The following is a 22,805-nucleotide window of genomic DNA, read 5'->3' as shown; positions in this document are numbered from 1 at the left end:
ATAAGGAACTAGTGGTTTCCAGCAGACGTAGACTTGGGAATCTATGTGTTTAAGATTCCTTGTAGTTCTTCTAATACAGAGCACTAGAATTTGATAGAAGACAGACATTCAAGAATAACACTCAGTCTTGGAATAAACAGTACCCATTTGGTTGATACTTCCCTTGCAATGTAAGTTTCATGTGCTTGAGACTTTCAGTGACACATTTAAGAAAGACTAAGTCCTCTGGAATTTCTATGAGGTTATTTACAAACCAGACAGTCAGTCGCTGAAGCATAGAGATTTGAGAACAGAAATTATTGTACAGAAGAGAAATACAAGAGTGTTGTGTGGTTTTCTGGTAGGAAAATCCAGTCCATAGTGGGAAGATACTACTACTAAAGAATAGTCAAATTCTCCATATACTATATATTTTTTAAAGTAAGTGGGTCAGCAAGGCAATAGAAATAAAAATAAAAATAAACAAATGGGACCTAATCAAACTACAAGCTTTTGCACAGCAAAGGAAACGATTAAAAAAAAGAAGAAAAGAAAAGATAACCTACGGAATGGGAGAAAATATTTGCAAACGATGTGACTGACCAGGGCTTAATTTCCAAAATATGCAAATAGCTCATACAACTCAACAACAAAAAAACAAACAACCCAATCAACAAATGGGCAGAACACCTAAACAGACATTTCTCCAAAGAGACATACAGATGGCCAATAGGCACATGAAAAGATGCTCAACATCGCTAATTATTAGAGAAATGCAAATCAAAACTACACTGAGGTACCTCCTCACACCGATCAGAATGGCCATCATTAAAAAGTCTACAAATAACAAATGCTGGAGAGGCTGTGCAGAAAAGGGAACCCTCTTGCACCATTGGTGGGAATGTAAATTGGCACAGCTACTATGGAAAACATTATGGAGGTTCCTCAGAAAACTAAAAATGGAATTACCATATGATCCAGCAATCCCACTCTTGGGCATATATCCAGACAAAACTATAATTCAAAAAGATACACGCACCCCTATGTTCAGAGCAGCACTCTTTACAATAGCCAAGACACGGAAACAACCTAAATGTCCACTGACAGATGAATGGATAAAGAAGATGTGTTACATATATACAGTGGACTATTACTCAGCCATAAAAAGAATGAAATAATGCCATTTGCAGCAACATGGATGCAACTAGAGATTATCATACTAACTAAGTCAGAAAGAGAAAGATGAATAGCACGTGATACCACTTGTATGTGGAATCTAAAACATGGCACAAATGAACGTTTCTATGAAACAGAAACAGACTTACAGACATAGAGAACAGACTTGTGGTTACCAACGGGGAGGGGGCATGGGGAAGGGATGGGCTGGGAGTTTGGGGTTACTAGCTGCAAACTATTACAAATAGAAATGGATAAACAACAAGCTCCTACTGTATAGCAGAGGGAACTATAGTCAATACCCTGGGATAAACCGTAATGGAAAAGAATATAAAAAAAGAATGTATATATGTGTATAACGGTGTCATTTTGCTGTACAGCAGAAATTAACATAACATTGTAAATCAACTATACTTCAATAAAAAATAAAGAAATAAAGAACATGGGGAGCAGAGGCTGACCAGTGGAAATGCCTATAAACTAAATTTATATATAGTGCTCCAGGATAAAAAAAAAAAATACTCCTTCTAAGAGTGAAATGTGTGTAGGAACAGTTGACAAATGTAAAAGTTAAAGTGATTATCAGTCCCATTGTCAATTCCAGTTATCATTCTTAAGACTGGCATTAAAAGCCATCAGAAAAATAAATGGGTCAGAATGTTTGTGTTGAATGAAGTAAGGTTACTTTATGATATTTTTAGTTTGGATAAAAATGCATCCCTATTTCAGGTACTGCATATCTTCATACTTTGTATACTTTAATATATAATTGAGTTTTATTTGTTACACAAGAAGACACAAACTGTAGTTGAAAATGACATTTCTCAAATTCTTCTGGATGAGAGACTTATGTTACAGTGCCTTCTGGCAGCACTGAGTGTATTAAGACAAGAAAATTTCTTTTTTTTAATTTTTATTTATTTTTGGCTGTGTTGGGTCTTTGTTGCTGTGCGTGGGCTTTCTCTAGTTGCGGCGAGTGGGGGCTACTCTTCGTCGCAGTGTGCAGGCTTCTCATTGCGGTGGCTTCTCTTGTTGTGGAGCACGGGCTCTAGGCTTGGGGGCTTCCGTAGTTGTGGCACGTGGGCTCAGTAGTTGTGGCACATGGGCCTAGTTGCTCCGTGGCATGTGGGATCTTCCTGGACCAGGGCTCAAACCCGTGTCCCCTGCATTGGCAGGTGGATTCTTAACCACTGTGCCACCAGGGAAGTCCCAAGAAAATTTCAATTAAGGAAGAAGCACCAAGCACTGAAATTGAAACTGTGATTAAAAATCTTCCAACAAACAAAAGCCCAGGACCAGATGGCTTCACAGGTGAATTCTATCAAACATTTAGAGAAGAGCTAACACCTATCCTTCTCAAACTCTTCCAAAATATTGCAGGGGGAGGAACACTCCCCAACTCATTCTATGAGGCCACCATCACCCTGATACCAAAACCAGACAAAGATGTCACAAAGAAAGAAAACTACAGGCCAATATCACTGATGAACATAGATGCAGAAATCCTCAACAAATTACTAGCAAACAGAATCCAACAGCACATTAAAAGGATCATACACCATGATCAAGTGGGGTTTATCCCAGGAATGCAAGGATTCTTCAATATATGCAAATCAATCAACGTGATACATCATATTAACAAATTGAAGGAGAAAAACCATATGATCATATCAATAGATGCAGAGAAAGCTTTCGACAAAATTCAACACCCATTTATGATAAAAGCCCTGCAGAAAGTAGGCATAGAGGGAACTTTCCTCAACATAATAAAGGCCATATATGACAAACCCACAGCCAACATTGTCCTCAATGGTGAAAAACTGAAACCATTTCCACTAAGATCAGGAACAGGACAAGGTTGCCCACTCTCACCACTATTATTCAACATAGTTTTGGAAGTGTTAGCCACAGCAATCAGAGAAGAAAAAGAAACAAAAGGAATCCAAATCGGAAAAGAAGAAGTAAAGCTGTCACTGTTTGCAGATGACATGATACTATACATAGAGAATCCTAAAACTGCCAGCAGAAAACTACTAGAGCTAATCAATGAATTTGGTAAAGTAGCAGGATACAAAATTAATGCACAGAAATCTCTTGCATTCCTATATACTAATGATGAAAAATCTGAAAGTGAAATTAAGAAAACACTCCCATTTACCATTGCAACAAAAAGAATAAAATATCTAGGAATAAACCTACCTAAGGAGACAAAAGACCTGTATGCAGAAAATTATAGGACACTGATGAAAGAAATTAAAGATGATACAAATAGATGGAGAGATATACCATGTTCTTGGATTGGAAGAATCAACATTGTGAAAATGACTGTACTACCCAAAGCAATCTACAGATTCAATGCAATCCCTATCAAACTACCACAGGCAGTTTTCACAGAACTAGAACAAAAAATTTCACAATTTGTATGGAAACACAAAAGACCCCGAATAGCCAAAGCAATCTTGAGAACGAAAAATGGAGCTGTAGGAATCAGGCTCCCTGACTTCAGACTATATTACAAAGCTACAGTAAACAAGACAGTTTGGTACTGGCACAAAAACAGAAATATAGATCAATGGAACAGGATAGAAAGCCCAGAGATAAACCCACGCACATATGGTCACCTTATCTTTGATAAAGGAGGCAAGCATATACAGTGGAGAAAAGACAGCCTCTTCAATAAGTGGTGCTGGGAAAATTGGACAGGTACACGTAAAAGTATGAAATTAGAACACTCCCTGACACCATACACAAAAATAAACTCAAAATGGATTAAAGACCTAAGTGTAAAGCCAGACACTATCAAACTCTTAGAGGAAAACATAGGCAGAACACTCTATGACATACATCACAGCAGGATCCTTTTTGACCCAGCTCTTAGAGAAATGGAAATAAAAACACAAATAAACAAATGGGACCTAATGAAACTTAAAAGCTTTTGCACAGCAAAGGAAACCATAAACAAGACAAAAAGACAACCCTCAGAATGGGAGAAAATATTTGCAAATGAAGCAACTGACAAAGGATTAATCTCCAAGATTTACAAGCACCTCATGCAGCTCAATAACAAAAAAACAAACAACCCAATCCAAAAATGGGCAGAAGACCTAAATAGACATTTCTCCAAAGAAGATATACAGATGGCCTACAGACACATGAAAGAATGCTCAACATCATTAATCATTAGAGAAATGCAAATCAAAACTACAATGAGGTATCATCTCACACCGGTCAGAATGGCCATCATCAAAAAATCTACAAACAATAAATGCTGGAGAGGGTGTGGAGGAAAGGGAACACTCTTGCACTGTTGGTGGGAATGTAAATTGATACAGCCACTATGGAGAACAGTATGGAGGTTCCTTAAAAAACTAAAAATAGAACTACCATACAACCCAGCAATCCCACTACTGGGCATATACCCTGAGAAAACCATAATTCAAAAAGAGTCATGTACCAAAATGTTCATTGCAGCTCTATTACAATAGCCAGGACATGGAAGCAACCTAAGTGTCCATCGACAGATGAATGGATAAAGAAGATGTGGCACATATATACAATGGAATATTACTCAGCCATAAAAAGAAATGAAATGGAGGTATTTGTAATGAGGTGGATGGAGTTAGAGTCTGTCATACAGAGTGAAGTAAGTCAGAAAGAGAAAAACAAATACAGTATGCTAACACATACATATGGAATCTAAGGGAAAAAAAAAAAAAGGTCATGAAGAACCTAGTGGCAAGATGGGAATAAAGACACAGACCTACTAAAGAATGGACTTGAGGATATGGGGAGTGGGAGGGGTGCGATGTGACAGCGTGAGAGAGTGTCATGGACATACATACACTACCAAATGTAAAATAGATAGCTAGTGGGAAGCAGCCACATAGCACAGGGAGATCAGCTCGGTGCTTTGTGACCGCCTGGGGGGGTGGGATGGGGAGGGTGGGAGGGAGGGAGATGCGGGAGGGAGGAGATATTGGAACGTGTGTACATGTGTAGCTGATTCACTTTGTTATAAAGCAGAAACTAACACACCATTGTGAAGCAATTATACTTCAATAAAGATTTAAAAAAAAAAAAAAAAAGGAAGAAGCACCCAAACATTTTTGATTCTTTAAAAAGAAACGTATTTCTAAAGAGAAAAGAGTTAAATATCTTTTTTCAGTTTAGGTAAACTGTTTACCTCTAATTATTTGGGCTTTAAAATTTCTTTGGCAGAGCAACACTTCCGTTATTACATTTCTCCCAGGTAATGGCCACCTTATATAAGGATAAAGTCAAAGTAAAGGTAATTTACTGTCCACTAAAATTTTCATCTTCTGTCAGCATCCAAAATATGAGGTCATATACATGAGCCCAAATACAAATTATAGAGATTAATTTTATTAAAATGCAGCAACAAGCAGAATTTTTCCCCAGTACAATAAATCTTTCAGACGGATTAGAGACCTTGAATTTAAACCTGTGATGTTATCTTGCCCTCTTAAAAATGGTTATAAAAGCTATAGTTAACAGAGTTGTTCATAGACATTCCCATAGCCTGATACATTTCTCTTTAGGCCTCGGGAGTACGAAATAAAAAAACTAAAAGAAACCCATGATTAGAGATTATTTATGTTACAATTATGCATATGCTTGTGTAAGTATGTTAACAAAATTATATATAAGAAAGGCTTCTAAGTAAAGTCTTATAAGGCAGAACTTCAATTTTAAGCAATTAAGATGGTGATAAAAATCATGGCTTGCTGGGATTTGACAATCACCAGAATCACAGGCATCCATCAGAGCTCACACAAGAAATTGTCGCCTCGGGAGCTAGCCAGTCCAGCTGCCTCCTATCTATATGGATCTTTGTTCCTCCTCTGAGATGTGATCCTGCAAATGTCTTTTCACTTCATTACACCCAGAAAGCTGAAGTCATCAGGAGACGCTCAGAGGCTCTCCGTGCTAAGGTCTGGTCCTGTCGGGATTTTGGCAGCGTGCTTATCGTGGCGACTTGAGTTTATTTGTTTTTTAATCTTAGTTAATGTTAAGAATAAATCCTCTAGGACTATAGAGTGTGACCTCTTTTGGCTTTCTTTTCTCTGCTTTAACTCAGTGTTTCTGGATATTTAAATTTTTGCATATATATGTTTTCTAGAGCTCCACTTTTCTTCTTCACTGATTGATGACCTTTATCCAATGTCTTTCTCAAGACATTTTGAGAGAAATTCAGAGTCACCAAACCTATGCCTTATGTTACCTATTTGCAAACAAGTTGTCTAGGTTTATTGTGGATTCTTCCATTAATGGTCAATATAGGGAAGGTGTTTCTTAACCTTTCTAATAATCAAAGCTGTACATTTAGGCCATATTACCTGGTAAGCTACCTCCAATTATTTCAAACTTCTAAAATTCATCATAGAATAATTAAAATAATAATAATAATAATAATAACCAAGATGTGTTCTAATTAGGAGAGATGAAGCTATGTAGTGTTTTCAGTATGGTCAACAATGAGTGAGATTTTCAACTCTTTAGGCATATTGTTTTTAATCTTTAAAATGGGAATAAAAATAGTAATGTCTTTCATAAACTGGGACAAAGGTCTTTGGAATCTGATAGCAGCCAGCATAGGGGTGTAGTCCTTCCATTAAGGGCCCACAGCCCTCTCTGTGCTGGCAGTCCCTCCAACAGGGGTCACAGGACACAGGGTAACAGCCAACGCTTCGATCACTGCAGCCTCCTGGTTCCCATAGCAACTGCTTAGGCTCCCCTCCACCTGTCCTTTCTCCTATTGCCTCCTTGAGGACTCTTTCCTCAAACATCAATTAAGTAGTTGCTATTTCTTTAATCATTCACTCCTTCCTTGACTTCTTACTAAAGAGATCCTAAGCACCAAATACAGCTGACCCTTGAACAACATGGGTTTGAACCACGTGGGTCCACTTATATGCATATTTTTTGCAATAATAAATATTACAGCACTGCACCACCTGCAGGACTGGTTGAAATCCACGGATGCGGAACCAGGGATATGGAAAAACAGTGCATATGGAGGGCCAACTATAAATTATATGCGAATTTTGGGCTGTGAGGAGCGTTGGTGCCCCTAACGTTGTTCAAGAGTCAACTGCACAGTACAATACAAGCACTAATATAAAAAGTTAAAGTAACTTATTTTTAAGAAGTTCCCTGACCCCACATATGAACTCAATGGTTAAGGTGGTATGGAATGCCGACTGAAATAGAATTATAGATCCATCATATTGGACTGGGAGCCCAAATTAGAACAGACCATTTCTGAGTTAGGTGCATTCTCACCCACTGAAAGGCTTAGAGCCGTACCATATTTTCATTAGGGTCATGATATAATTTCTCCTTTATTTGTGCAAAACTTATTCAGTATAAGTAACTGCCTCTCTATTAACATAATAAAATTTAAATATTGTATTAGGCTCAAAGGGTAAATGTCAAAAGAAAAAAATGTGGGATACAGACTTTATGGAAAATAGTATGGAGGTTCCTTTAAAAATTAAAAATAGAACTACCATATAATCCAGCAATCTCACTTCTGGGCGTATATCTAAAGGAAATGAAATCAGTATCTCAAAGAGATATGCGCACTCCCATGTTCATTACAGCATTATTAACAACAGCTAAAATATGTAAACAACCTAAGTACCCGTCGACAGATGAATGGATGAAGAAAATGTGATACACACACACACACACACACACACAGGAATATTAGTCAGCCATAAAAAGAAGGAAATTCTGCCATTTGTAACAACATAGATAAACCTAGAGGGCATTATGCTAAGTGAAATAAGCCAGACACAGAAAAATAAATACTATATGATCTCACTTATATTAGAATCTAAAAAATTCGAACTCATAGAAGCAGAGAGTGAATCGGTGGTTGCCAGGGGCTCGGGTGGGTGGGGCGGGGGGCATTGGGAAACAATGGTCAAAGGGTACAAACTGTTAGTTATAAGATGAATAAATTCTGAGGTGCTTATGTACAACATGGTGACTACAGTTAATAACACTGCATTGTACACTTGCAGTTTACTAAGAGACTGGATCTTAAGTTTTCTCACCACAGAAAAAGGCTAACTATGTGAGGTGATGGATTTGTTCATTAGCTTGATTGTGGTAATCCTTTCACAAAGTACATGTATATCAAATCATTATGCAACCTTACATATAAACAATTTTAATCTGTCAATTATACCTCAATAACGTTGGAGAAAAAAGAAAATAATGTGGGAAATGATAGAAAAAACCATGGCTTCATTTCCTTTACTGTAAGTACATCGATAAGCATCCTTGTCAGTGAAACAGCAAGAAGGATAGAGACGGGGATGACTGGCTTTACACAGATTCGGATACAAGGATAGGTAAGGCAGAAGGTCACCTGCAGAGCAAATGGGGCTTGCATGGCTTGAAGAGCTTTTCTATTGGGTTAAATGTGGGAGCAGCCAGAAGTTCTCATACTCATACAGTTACTTGGCAATAAGGTACCATGGGAAAGAAAACTCAGCATTGATGTGATGGGTTATTGGCTCTGGTCTTCTGTCCAATCTCTTCAAACAGGAGAGTGCTCAAGATTTTATATTTGGTGCTGAGAAGGAGGTTTAGAGAAAGACTGTTCTGTGCTCATACATAATTTTGTTAATTTTGTGTACAGTCAGTACTATCAATTTTCACTATCTTTATTTATGTGCTTTTGTTTCAGTACAGACTGACTGAAAAATACTATAATTTCACAATAACCTGTCCACGAATTTTATATGACCATGTTATTTTGAACTTCACTTATCAAATTATGGCGAGTTCTTTCTGCATTCTTATGGAAATTCTGTTACGGTTGCCAGAATATTTTTATGTGAGACCCTTCTGACAACCAGACATATTCGTCTAAATCAATGATTCGTAGTAGTACATGGAGCTTTTGTACATATGGGGCAGAATTACTTTGAAGCTTTCAGAAGCCACTTCCAGAGAAAAGACCCCAAAGCCTATCTTCACAAGATTGTCAATCTAGGCGTACTGCCTTCCTCCAGTCAGAAACATCCAGGCTGTGGAGACACCAGGAGAGATAACCAACACAAGCTCTTTCCCTTCCCAAAACAATAAAAGTGAAACTCTTAAAAGGTGGGATTTATGCCAAATGGTAGCTGATATTATCTACGATTTCATTAGTGTGAGCTCCTGATTTCATGTAAGAGTACTTTAAAGATGTTTCTCTTCGGAAACTTGATCATTATTTGTTTTTCTTAAAATATGCATAGGCAATGGGAGACCATGCACGGAGTTTATTAGGCCTAGCTAATTTTCTATCACTTCTAGGAATCCAAGATTAGCCATGTGCAGTTCATAGCTGGCATTGGCAAAAGACAAAATGTCACACAGAAAAAGCAAGAAGCACTTTGTTCCTTAAAAATTAAAGTAACGTGAGATGTAAAATATCACAGTAATGCTGAGAAAAAACTAGCAAAATTCTCAGAATCAATCAGCCAAAGATAATTGTGTTATTAAGAAACTATGTGACTGTGTATAGATGAAAAGCCATATTTTATTCAATCTGAAAAAGCTTTACAGTATATCTGAAACATCTAAATTACTTTTATTACTATATATAAAATGTATAATTTCGAGTAGCATGCTGGATTAATTGCCTAACAAAGTAAGTGAGTCCCATGAGCATGCTATGCAAATCATTTTGTAAAAGGTCATTTTTTTTTTTTAGCAACAGTGGTCAGATCAAATATGCAATTTCTGGAATAATGTGGCACATAATGTGCTATTACATTCAAATCATATGGCTATTAAACCCAACAAAGCCTTATTTTCAGGAACTAAGTATAAATTAAATGAATCTGAGCTATTTGAGATTTATTCAGCATTCACTTACTTCACAAATGTTCACTGATGATTTACTGAGTGCTCAGCACTGGAAAGGATACAGTCACCTCTCTTGCTCATTCTGGTCTTTGCAGCCATAGAGCATTTTATCTCCAGACGTCTAGCACAGGAACACAGAGGAGGTACTCAGTAAATAACGGCTACGCTCCCTGATGAAACATTGTGGAACATGTACCGGGTACAAGATACTGCTGTAGGTCTTGGTGAACAAAATGGACAAGTTTCCTACTCTCATGGAAATTCTCCAGTAGGAAAGAGACCATAAATAAGAAACAAATAGGATCCCTTCAGACAGCAGCAATTGCCTGAAGAAAGGTAGTGGGATAGAACGAACAAGTGTGGGCAACATATGATAGAAGGATCAAGGAAGACCACTTGGAGCTGAAAAGTGACCAACCAGAAGAATTAGCCAAACAGAAATTGAGAGGAAGGGTACTTTAAGCAAAAGTTGCTGATGCAGAAGTCCCATGCTCCCAGACCATTTTTAATATTAATATTTTCCCTAAGTATGGATTCTTATAACCTCAGGTGTTTCTTATTGTTCATCAAGAGAAGAGGTTCCAAACTGGTGGCCAGCAGGCTAGACGTGTGCTGCAAAGCTGTTTTGTTTGGCCAACATAATGTTTTGTTGGTGCTTTGTTTGTTTTATTGTTTTAGGCCAGCAGTCAAAAGTTGAGAAGTTTCAAATTAAAATCCAGATTTCTGACTTTTCATTAGAAACCAGAAGGTCTGGAGTTTTGGGGCCTGAATTCCAGCACAACAGTCATCAGATGTAGCTGGTGGCAGCTATACTCTTTAGATGAGGTGTGAGGTTTTGCATCACATTTGCTAATCTCTTGTCACTTTGTTCTTTTGCCCCACTGCTGAAGCCAAAGTTCAGCTGCCATGTCTCACCATGCCCCTGCCATTGGTTTTCTCCATAACTATGTTTCCATCAAAAGTTGGCAAAGAAAAGCTAGGTTTTGAGGGTTATGTGTTTCAAGAAAAATGGTAGAAAAATATGTAAACCAGTCTTTACGTCAGTTGAATACAATCCAGTTTTTCTCTCATTTATATTTTCTTGCTGGTCCTATTAGGCATATGAGTTTGCGACACTTGAACTAGGGTTTTAAAAAATCAACAGCATGGTCCATAATTGTTTTTTGGAAAAATAAAATCAGAATAATTGCACTTTTAGGCTGCTTCTGTGGGACAAGTTTCGGTATCCGGACCAATTGAATTAGAATTTTATTTTCAACACTCACTAAAATTATAATGGACCAGATAATATGCCTTTCATCCTCAGTGTTCTCATCTGTAAACCTATCGACTTGGATATATAATAATTAACTTTGTCACATTATTCTAAGAATTAAAAGAATCAATCTATATAATCACAGACACTCAATAAATGTAAAATTCTCATTATTACATGTACAATTTGTGGTTTGGCACTGAAGCGCTCAGAAGAATGATTTACTTCACCTTAGCTATATTGTGAAGTTCTCATAAGGTGGTTAGAAAGGGAAGAGACTGGGGGCTTCCCTGGTGGCGCAGTGGTTGAGAATCTGCCTGCTAATGCAGGGGACACGGGTTCGAGCCCTGGTCTGGGAAGATCCCACATGCCACGGAGCAGCTGGGCCCGTGAGCCACAACTACTGAGCCTGCGCATCTGGAGCCTGTGCCCCGCAACGGGAGGGGCCGCGATAGTGAAAGGCCCGCGCACCGCGATGAAGAGCGGTCCCCGCACCGCGATGAAGAGTGGCCCCCACTTGCCGCAACTAGAGAAAGCCCTCGCACGAACCGAAGACCCAGCACAGCCAAAAATAAATAAATAAATAAAAATAAAAGTAGCTATAAAATTTAAAAAAAAAAAAAAAGAAAGGGAAGAGACTGGGGAAGTAGAAGAAAGGGAGGGGAAAACAGTAAAATTATTCAGTGTACAGTGAGTGCCAGCTACGTACCAGGTTCTTGACTCATACTGTTGTTACAACAATCTTAATATTGTAGGCTACCTCCATTTTACAGATAAGGAAGAGAAGGTGCAAAGAAGTTCTGTACCTTGTTAAGGTCACACAGGAGTAAGAGAGTAAGAGAGATGCTTATATGCAAACTTTTCATAACCCCTTCTCGTGTTTAACCCTCACCCCAGCTAGAACAGGTGTAGAGCTATTATATAACTTCCTTGAGCCACTGAAATGAAACAATCCATACCAGTGGTTTTATCAGACTTGGACATGCATAGTAATCACCGGTAGAGCTCATTAAAAATGCCTTATCACTAGGGGCTCTGATTCAGTGGGTGACCCATCCATTTGATATTGAGAAGCAGCAGTGGATACCTCTCTGGGTCTCAGGAGCTAATTTTAAGTGAAAATTGTAGAACATAGTGGAAATTTCCAAATGCTACCTGAAGATAAGACACTGCATGAGAATGGCTAAAACACATGCTCCTAATGTCACATAACAATCTTTAAAGTCATCTCGGTCATTTTAAAAATTAGGGTAGAGTTGAGAGGACAGACAAGACTTGATAGAGTGGGAGCTAACTAAAATAATTAAATTATAATAAGAAGATCTGGATCATGTTTTGTTCTTTCTATGCATTGTCAGAAATATTTTAGATAGTTTCCTTACTCAAGTATAGAATATAGTAACTCTGTTTAACTGAATACTAAAATATTAATATTTAGAACCCTTCTTAATTACACCTTACATACAAGCCATTCACATTTAAACATTCCTAATTTCCACTGTATTTCTATCTGAAATGGGAGGCTCTCCTGCACCCACTACCAGTTTCATTGTATCTTTCCTGGTAAAAACTCTGAGAGGAGTCATCACAGCAAACAGCAGACACAATTGGAAATTACTGTCACCGGGATGCAGGGTGGAAACTGTTGATACAAAGAGAAGTACGATTAGGTCACTATCTCCTTCCTTAATTTTCAGGTGGAATGAATTGTAAGGCTTAAATTTTCAAGTGCCACCTTAACGTCTTTGAACCTCACAAGGCCCCAAAGGCCTAACCACGAAATCACTGTTCTTGCCAGAAATGCCCCCAAATTCAGCAGGAAAGACTCCCCGACAGCTAGTTCCCATATCAGCTCGACCAGCTACATTGCCCTCTTCTCAATTTAAGGGCTTTCCCTTCCTTGCCAGCTCACAAAATTATTCAGACAAGCCTGTCACATTCTCCGTGGGAACCCTACCTCTGGTTACTATGAAACCTGCCTCTCACAGCCCCTGTTGGTTCCCTCTGCTCCGGAGTGCAAACCTCCACGTGGCCCCGCGTGGTGTTCGATGTCTGTGAGTATATGTGATGAATAACTGGCTGCCAATCTCGTGTGTGCAGTGCTGTGTGTTGTGTGTTCCACCATCTGTACTATCTTAGGGTAGGGAATCCCTCTTCCACCAACAGGGTGAACAGGAGGCAAACAAGACAAAGAATATCTATAAACCTTAAAGTTTTCAAAAATTCACTTACTGTTTAAATGTCTTTTCTCTCTGCAATTACCTTAATGTGAAACCCTCCTTTTACCTAGAGTAGAACTTAGGAAACAAAGACTTCTCTTTGAAGTCAATACAGACCTGGGTTTGAATTCTACTTTGTACCTTCCTCAAAGCGCTTTAGGAAAGTTACTTAAACTTTCTCATCTATAAAATGGGGAAAATATTATTTCTGTCATAGTGCTATGGAGAAGATTATGTTGACACTATACATTAAATATTTAGCACAGGCCCTGGGTTGAGAAGATTAGGTAGGGATAATATACATCAAGCACTTGACATAGTTCCTAGAACTCCATAAAGGTACAAATCAAATAATTATATTTTCAAGACCAACTGGCAAGTGTAACAAGATAAAGATGAAGGCCAGCCATTGTGTGTCTCTGTCATAACTCAAGAAGGTATGAGCATTAGGCATCTAGACTTTCTAAAAGTCAAGGCCTATGGAAATTGGAGGAGGAAGTTACCACAAAGCAGAGGTTCAATCACCTAGGAAGACAAGACGTTGTCCCTAAAAGAGCAGATGGGTAGTCCTGGCCGGAAAACAAGGGTCCTGGGCCAACTCCAGAAGGGTTTGGTACTGAGATGTCCAGCTAGGCCAGAATCCACAGCAGCACGGCACATGGAAAGCATGGTGTTTATGAGCACAGCTATAAGATCAACCACAGCCAATTGATCCAAATGCCATTGACCCAAGATTCTGTTTACCTAATAATAAATTGATCCATATGTTCATTACTGCATTTCATATTTGTTACATTAATATTTTTAAGTGTTCTTGCTTCATTTTTACTCTATTTTTGGCTTTGTATAGGAAACAAATGAATATATTTTAAATAATCTAAAACCCAGGAGACTATTCTCAATGTTTTCATGTCTTAAATAATATTCCAGTGCCTAAGTTTGCATATAAAGGTACTTTTTATTCTGTATTTAGAATAATTAATAAGACTTTGAAAATTTAAAATCAGGATTGTTTACCAAAATAGTTGCACAATTTACATTCCCATTAGTAGCATAAAATATTGACCCTTTAACTAAATTTGGGTTAGACTGCTTAATATTACTTCATACAGTTACTGTTAATTTGATTTCCTTCATTATCATTAAATGGATGAATATTTTTATTTACTTTCGTACTAAATGTAGTTTCTCACTTATGAATTGACTGTCCATAACATTCAACCCTTTTTCAGCTTATAAGGTCTCAGTGTTTTAGCTCCACTTTGAATGGGTTTTTTTAATAGTGAAAAATACTATATTTGTTGCAATCAGTTTCTCCAATCTATTTTTCATCTTTTGTTTTTAATTATGTAGTTTTGTCTTTTGAAGCAAAAATCATACCTAAAATTTAAATGTTTATAGGGTCAATTGTCTACTTTTGTTTTGTATGCTTATGGTTTCTTTTAAACTAAGGAAGCCTTCCCTCCGGTGATCTGACAAATAGTTAATGATACATTATTTAATTTTTCTATGGTTTGATTTTTTTTAACTCAATGCATCAGAAACCTATTTCTTAGTGTGGTGTGAGGTGAGGTTTCTAACTTCTGGCTTGGTATTTATCAGATAAAGGATCTTCATTTACAATTCCAAATTATTTTCTTTTCATCCTTAGAATCTTCACTTTCCCCAAGGCCAAGAAGAGAGATAAAAGATTGCAAGAAAGTGTGAAATACTGTATTGTTGTTTCCCTAATTAACATGGAGTGAGCATCTATGCCAGGGAATGACTTTTCTGAATATCTTCACATTCTGGTTAATAACTTGACTTTTTCTTGTTTGTAGAAAAGACTTAGATAGATTGACTAAAACATACATAAAATACTCATAATTAGGAGAAATAGAAAAAAAATAAAGGAACATGGAAACTCTCAACTTTTACTAGAGTCTTTCATCTATGAAAGGTAAATATGAATTTATGACTTCCAGATTATTAGACAAACTGGGAGCAAAAATGTTTTTTAGAAAAATTATGTATGGAATATTAGGAGAGAGCTGTGAGATGGGGCAGGAAATGACATTAGCAAAGGATATCAATGTGAGTTAAACAGAGCTGGGAAAAACAGTTCTGTTGCTACTTTTTGGAGGGTCAATTTGGTTGCTTTAGGCAGACTAATCCATCAGAACCAATGAGAGAGAACATGTAAAAGTGCAAATCCAAACAGGGGTCCTAAATGGCTAAAGAGCTTATGGAGAAAATGCAGAAGACCAGTGTCTTAACTGTGAGCCCTGTTAGTCCCCTAAGACATTCTCTAGTTGCACTTACTTTTACCTTTAGGTAGAAAACTAAATTATGGGTAAGAGCAGAGAAGGACTTGGTAGAGCTGGGTGGCCAAGGCAGATATACCCTTCCCAAGTTACTGACCAGAAGGAGTAGAAAGAGGGAAGGACAAGATTAGTATGGTTAGGGAGCTTTGTCTAGTTTTCAAAAAATGCTTTTGTTTGTTTCTTTGCTTACTTGCTTGTGTATTTGTTGTCTCGGTCAATGTACCAAGTGCTATGGTCAGAATCAAAGACAAGCAAGTCCAAATGGTCTGAAACTATATCTATCCACCAAATATTCACTGAGGTCCTATTATAGGCCATTGCCCATTTTAGGAGTTTGAAATACATGCAGGAACAATCCAGATATGGTCCCTGCCCTTACAGAAACTCTTTTCATCTCTTTCTCTTGAAATATTTGAAACAAAACACAGAGAAAAACATAACACATATTCCTGTATCCTCTTGAGATTTAACAAATGTTAACATTTTGCATATTTGTTTCAAAACTTTTATTTAAAGAAATAAAATCATATAGCTACAGTGAGAGCTGCTTTGACATCTCTCTAATTTAATTTCCCTTTTTCTCTTCAGGGAAGTTATTAATTGTCTTAAAGTTGGCATTCTTCCAATTTTTTAAAAAAAAATATATTACCACATACATACCTGTTCATGAAAACTATGTAGTGTAATTTTGTATTTTGCTAATTTTGAAATGATGTTTTTAGTATAAAATGATACCCTGCTTTTCATACTTCATATCAGATTTTTGAGATAATTCACTTAATATTTATTAAATACATATTATGTCTCAGGCATTGTTCTAAGTGTTAGAATAAAGCAGTGAAAAAAAAAAACCCTTAAAATCCATGACCTTATGTAGCTTATATTCTAGTAGGGTGAACAGACAATAAACAATAAAATATGAAATATTCTATGTAGGCTGCTGTTATGGACTGAATTGTATCCACCCACTCAAAAAGCAAAATCCTATGTTGGAGCCCAAACCTACGATGTGACTCAATTTGGAGATAGGGCGTATACAGAGGAAATAAATATTGAGAGGTCAGAAAGGAGGGGTCTTCATATGCTAACACATATATATGGAATCTAAAAAAAAAAAATGGTTCTGAAGAACCTAGGGGCAGGACAGGAATAAAGACGCAGACGTAGAGAATGGACTTGAGGATACGGGGAGGGGGAAGGGTAAGCTGGGACGAAGTGAGAGAGTGGCATGGACATATATACACTACCAAATGTAAAATACATAGCTAGTGGGAAGCAGCAGCATAGCACAGGGAGATCAGCTCCGTGCTTTGTGACCACTTAGAGGGGTGGGATGGGGAGGGTGGGAGGGAGACGCAAGAGGGAGGGGATAAGGGGATATATGTATATGTATAGCTGATTCACTTTGTTATACAGCAGAAACTAACATAACATTGTAAAACATTTATACTCCAATAAAGACGTTAAAAAAAAAAAAAAAGAGACAGGCATTACAAAAACCTAAACAAAAATAAAATAAAAGAAAGGAGGGGTCTTAATCTGATAGGACTGGTGTTCTTGTAAGAGAAAAAAACACCAGAAAATTTTCTTTCTCTCAGTGCCTGCACAGATGAAAGGCCATGTGAGGACACAGTGAGAAGGTGCTATCTACAAGCCATGAAGACAGCCCACACCAGATACCAAATCTACTGGCAAAACCAACTGACATCTAATGACATCTCAATCAGAAACTTGTAGCCTCCAGAACTGTGAGAAAATAAGTGTTTGCTGTTTAAGTCACCCACTGTATGACATTTTGTTATAGTAGCCCAAGCAGACTAATACAGTCACTAGGAATTAAGTGCTAACAAGAGAAATAAAGTAGGAAAAGGGGAGATGAAGTGATGGGGTCAGATTGGAATTTGAAATAGTGTGTCCTGAAAGGTCTTAACTGAGAAGTTACTCTTGAGAAAAGACCTAAAGAAAGTGAAGGAGCCGATCACTTAACTGTCTGAGGAATCAGGAATTGCAAGTATAGACTCTGAACAGAAGAGTGCCTGCCATGTTCCGGGAGCAGTAGGAGGTCTGGATGGCCAGAATGGAGGGAAAGAGTGGAAGGGCAAGAGGAGATGAGGCCAGAGGGTAACAGAGGCCAGATCACATAGAAACCCTGGGAGAGTGTCTAAGCAGAGGAATGACGGGATCTGACACTCATTTTAACAAATTGCTCTGAACAGTCCTGTGGATAAAAGATGAAAAGAGGCCAGGGGAAGAAGCAGGGAAACCTCTTGTAAAAGTTACTTCAGTAGCAAAAGCAAAAGATGATGGTTATTTCATCCAGGTAGGTGGCAGCGTGGGTGATGAGAAGCAATCAGATTGGAGATACATTTTGAAGGCTCTGGACAATTGTAAGAATTGTCTTGCCAGTAACAGAGTTAAGGAAGACTGCATCAGGGGCAGCTTTGAGGTCATAGGATTCTGAGTCCAAGATGTTAAGATGGGATGTTGAATAAATGGGCTGTGAGATATAAGGGTCTGAAGTTCAGGGGAGAGATCTAGGCTGGAGATAACAATTTTAAAGTCATTGGCACAAGGATGGTTATTTAAAACCATAAAAATGGATGAGATCACTTAAAGAATAAATGTTGATAGAAAAGAGAAATCCAAGGAGAGTTTATGAAGATACTAGCCACAAGCAAAGGAGACAAAGAGATTGGTCAAAAATTTAGGGGGAAAACCAGATGTCATAGCCTGGATGTTAAATGAAGAAAATGTTTCAAAGGGGTCATGAAATGGATCAAATACATCAATATTATTATCCGTAGATCAAGGTCATTCATTTACTTCCTGTATAGTTTTCTATGATAGGAATGTAACCATTTTTATTTATGCATTTCTGTTATGATAGATATTTTGGTTATTTATGACGTTTCACTTTTATCAGTATTGTAGCAATGACCATCTCTGTTCATGAATGCTAATTGCTTTAGGATATCCCTATATAAAGAAATGTTGGGTGGTAGAATATGCATCCTCAGCTTTTCTAGATATTTTCAAATTGCTTTTGAAAGTGATTGTGCCAATGAATATCCCATTGGTAGTAGCTGAGGGCTTACATTCTTGCTCACACATGGTGCTGTCCAATTTATTTTTGATGGATGGATGTGAATTGGTAACCTGTCATTTTAACTGGCATTTGCCTGACAGTTGTAATGAAAAGCATCTTATGTGAAATACCTATTCATAATCTTTGCCCATTTTTCAACTGGGTTGTTTTCCATCCTTATTAATTTTCAGGGACTCCTTATATAAACTGGATACTAACCCTTCACTGGTTAAAAACATTGCAAGTCAATGCTTCTTCCAGTATGTGACTTATCTTTTACTTTGTTCATAGTATCTTTAGTTGTACATTAAAACAAAAACAAAACAAAACCTTTAATGTATGTATATGCATAATTGGGAGGAATTAGTTTTAGGAAGAGAAGATGGAAGACTAACAGATAAGTTTTAAGTTTGATGACAAAGAGTAGAGTGAGTTGTCCACCTGATAAACTATTATTTCAAATAATGAATCAATTAATCAACACAAATGATCAATTAATTAATCCACCAAAAAGTAAGCCAACCAGCCATACTTTGAAAGTAGAAGGCTAGTTGGTAGAGTTCTCTTGTAGAGAGAGGAAAGCAACTATTGATGCATAGGTAACTAAGAAAATTCTGGACAATGTTGAGAATGCAGTTGAGGTGATAGAATATGACTTTACAGTAGCTCTTGTCTATGCATCTGTTGGATTTTCTCGAGCTAGACTCAGCTTCCCAAGTGAAGGCAGAGGGAGAGCACACGCTGTGATCCTCCTAGCATTGCAGTTTTCTAGGAATCTCTCAATAACAGAGGCTCCCAAAGAAGAAGGAGGTTTATATGAAGGTGGTGAAGGTCTGGAAGTTGTATGAAGAACTGAGGATACTGTGGCCCTATCTACCTATTCTGAGGTACATGGGGTGCTGTGGACTGAATCACGTCCCCCACAACTCATATGTTGAAGCCCTAACACCCTATGTGACTATATTTGGAGATAGGACCTACAAGGAGGTAATTAAGGCTAAATGATGTCATAAGGGTGGGGTCTTGATACAATAGGATTAGTGTCCTTATAAGAAGAGACACCAGAGAGCCCTCTCTCCACCATATGAGGACACAGTGAGAAGGTGACCATTTGCAATCCAAAGAGAGAACCCTCTCTAGACACTGATCCTACTGGGACCTTGATCTTGGACTTCAGTATCCACAACTGTGAGAAAATAAGTTTCTGTTGTTTAAGCTACCTAGTCTATGGTATTTTGTTATGGCAGCCTGAGCTGACTAAGACATGGGGTAAGGGAAAATGAGCAGCCTCCATTTGAGAGGCCTCATCAAGAAACTGCATATCAAAGGAAGAGTAAGAGTTCAGTCAAGGTAAAGGGAGAGAAGAAGTTTTCTGTAAGCAGCTGAAGACATAGATCAGTTTGTTTCCCAGGAAACTGAATCTCAAATGGGCATAATTTTCTTTATTCCACAAAGATGCCCCATGACTATTGCTGGTATTTTTATTTTGAATTTTGGAGCTCCTTATTATTAAAATAGAAATTTTAATATTTATGATAGAAATATTTTTTAAATTTCAAGTTTGGAATTTTTATATTTAAAAATTCATTAGTTTATTTTTTCCACAGGTTTATTTTTATGATTTTCATATTATTTATCTAAATGACAAGATATGAGAGACAGTTTCTGGCTGCTATTTATTTTTTTTAGTTCCAATAAATGAAAAACCTAATTCAATAAACATTTTACCATATTTTGTTTTATGTTACTAGTTTTTGATATATAAGAGTGCTCTTGTGCTACAGAGTAATTTTTATATGATGGACATTACTTATGGATCTGTTGATGATCATATCTTAAGGAAAATTTGCAGACTTTTTATTTCAGGCACTTTAATTGGTATTTCAATATAGGTATTCCTTTGATTTTGGTTTTTATGTTATATGCATTAAAATATATATCAAATAATCAAATTATTATAAAATTTAAAACCATCACAACTACTATATTAGCTATCAGTGTTTCAGTAAGGGTTAAGCAAACAGTCATGAATATGCTACTCCAATGTATACTAACATCCAAGAATGCTAACTCATTACACACTCAGTGGTTCTATAGTGTTTAAAAGAGAAAATAATTGTGTGGATTAGTTTTTATCAAAACAGATATTCAAACAGATGACACTAGTACCTTAATATAAAACCAACCTCAAGAACAACTTTTCAATTTGCTGACATCACAAACCAGCCTTGTTCAAACAATCATATATTTAACTTTTCATCAGCATTCTCATTATTCCTGACTTAGACACTTGTATCCCAATATATTTTTAGGTCTTAGCTTTATCACATTCATCTCTCCATAAATAAAATAGCTTCTATTGTTTTAAACCATCGTTATAAGCCACAGTTCAGAGAGGGCTTTTAAGATCTACTAGAGCAGGAAGGTGTATACAATCTCTGAGTGTATATCAGGAATATTTCACTTTACTAGTGGCTTTAGAACAAGAAATTCTCAGTGTTACATCATCCTGCAATGCCCACTGATGAGCTCCAAGGCTATAAAAGTATAATAAGTTCTAACAATTTTATGTAGAGATGTTTTTCTCATTTAGAAGTTTGACTTTTACTATCGCAATGTAAACACATCCTCTATGATAAATCTAGTTGCCCTTGAAGAGATTTATTATTTACATGCATGCCTTGCAAATACCTTATCAAAATCAGGTGTAGGATAATGATCTTGGCAATAAATCTATTCTAATGTGCCATTTTTTCATATTATATAAAACTTTGAGAACTTTAAAGACTGAATAAAGATTCAAGAAAAAATTGCTTAGGACAGAATGAGAAAAAATAGTAAATAGGTTAAACAAATCCTATGTACAATTCTGAATTTAAAAATTTTTCAAAAATTTGAATTTATTTTTGTTTATCTAGAGTTAAGAAGACAGGTAAAATACTGAGTTGTGTATATGCAAGGACATCAAATGAGTAGACGACAATTCAAAGGTTCATTTTTAATATTTTTTTTCTCGTATCCTTATTAGAGCCTTTTCCTTGTTCTCGTTCAATAGAATATTAGGGATGTAATTAGTGCTAATGGCTCTTTATCAGCAACACAAATTCATTTTTATTCCTTTTTGTTTGTGTTGCATTTTGCTGGTTCCAGGAAGGTCCTTTGGCTCTTACAAAAGACCTGTCAAAAGCCAAGGGGACAAAAGAAAATGTGGAGATTACGGGCAGGAGACCAGGGTCTAGTTTGTTAATAGAACATTTGTATCTGGCTGAGCTGGCTGTCTTTGGAGTGGATGTAGCTGGAGAACCTTGGGTCTACTGAACAGATGTTCCCTCTCCAGAGTTAAAAGACCACACACCTCCTATTGCTCTGAAAATGAAGATGGAAGATATCAGAAGACAGAACAAAGAGGTTTTCATAATTCTTCCACTGCCTTTAATCACACTTTAAGTATGCTAGATGGCCCAATGTATATGCTGCTTTATTTCACCACCCCAGACAGAACTGAAATAAATATGCATGCATAGAACTAACTTTACTGTTAGAATTTGTTTAGTCACTTCACTCAGTAATTATAACCTGAAGGGTATTCCTTTCAGTTAGCAAAAGCAAATACTAATCTTAATTTTAAAATTGATAATGATCTTCCAGTTAATATAATTATCATTGCAGGAAAGTAAAAGGATATATCCTAGCAGTGCCCAATTAGAGATAATGTGCTTAATTAATAAAGATACTTAAATGATTATGTTTTTAATACACGTTAAGGGTAGTGTCCCATTGTCAGTCTTTAATTCCTAATTGTTTTGGCATCATCAGCAGTACATTTCCAGAACATTCCATCCCAAGTTAAAATGATCTATTTTTTTTTTTTTTTTATAAAATTGGGGAGAATTTGACAC

At 36.9% G+C, this 22,805-nt stretch overlaps 1 long non-coding RNA gene across 1 annotated transcript; it reads left to right on the top strand.

The window, feature by feature from the left end:
- Positions 1–5,126: 5,126 nt before the first annotated feature.
- Positions 5,127–22,778, top strand: LOC309610321. The gene is made up of 2 exons (XR_014233850.1): positions 5,127–11,592; positions 11,953–22,778. It is a non-coding gene; the product is annotated as an uncharacterized lncRNA (long non-coding RNA).
- The last annotated feature ends 27 nt before the right edge of the window (positions 22,779–22,805 follow it).

The sequence above is a fragment of the Balaenoptera borealis genome (genome assembly GCF_965194805.1).
Source record: "Balaenoptera borealis genome assembly, chromosome: 14".
Classification (NCBI taxonomy): domain Eukaryota; kingdom Metazoa; phylum Chordata; class Mammalia; order Artiodactyla; family Balaenopteridae; genus Balaenoptera; species Balaenoptera borealis.
The sequence above is the reverse complement of the archived record's forward strand: the minus strand, read 5'-3'. Positions and strand labels throughout refer to the sequence as shown.